Raw genomic sequence first — 632 nt, 5'->3', positions numbered from 1 at the left:
GGGGCGGGGGGGACAGGGGGTGGGGCTTTGGCCACCTGGTTGTCGGGGCGGGCCGCGAGCTCCCGGGCTCGGGTTCGGCGGGGTCTCAGACTGCTGTTTCCGCCCAGCGTACAGTGCCCGTGACTTCGTGGAACACCGGTGCCGAGGACCTCTCCCTCCCTGTTTCTAAATCCCGCCCATTTCCCCAAGAGGACCCTAGTTTCCATCTTCCTAACCCGGATACATCCTCAGAAAGGGACAGCGATTGCAGACTCCGCGGTGACTGTGTGGACACGTCCACGTGGAGAGGAGAGTGAAGGCCTAGAAAGATTAAGATGTTGATTAAAGTGTATTTGTTTTTTTTTGTTTTTTTTTTGTTTTGTTTGTTTGTTTGTTTTTCTGTTTTCCCAGAAGGGAAGAAGGCAAATCTACTTTTTAAAAAAGATATTTGGTGGGGGGAAAGGGGGAGAAGGGAGGCAACCAGTGGCATGGTGGCGTTTGGGTCTCACATGGTGGACTGTGAGGTTCAAATCCGGGATCTGGTGGCTTGAGAAACATTGGGGGCGGGGTAGGGGGAGGTTGTGCATGCACGTCCAAAATTCCCAGAGGAGAAGGGATTGTGGCTTGGCCATCCACCATCTCCCCTGGGGGGG

Source organism: Tupaia chinensis, unplaced genomic scaffold (genome assembly GCF_000334495.1).
Source record: "Tupaia chinensis unplaced genomic scaffold, TupChi_1.0 Scaffold000423_1, whole genome shotgun sequence".
NCBI classification, from domain to species: domain Eukaryota; kingdom Metazoa; phylum Chordata; class Mammalia; order Scandentia; family Tupaiidae; genus Tupaia; species Tupaia belangeri.
The sequence above is the reverse complement of the archived record's forward strand: the minus strand, read 5'-3'. Positions refer to the sequence as shown.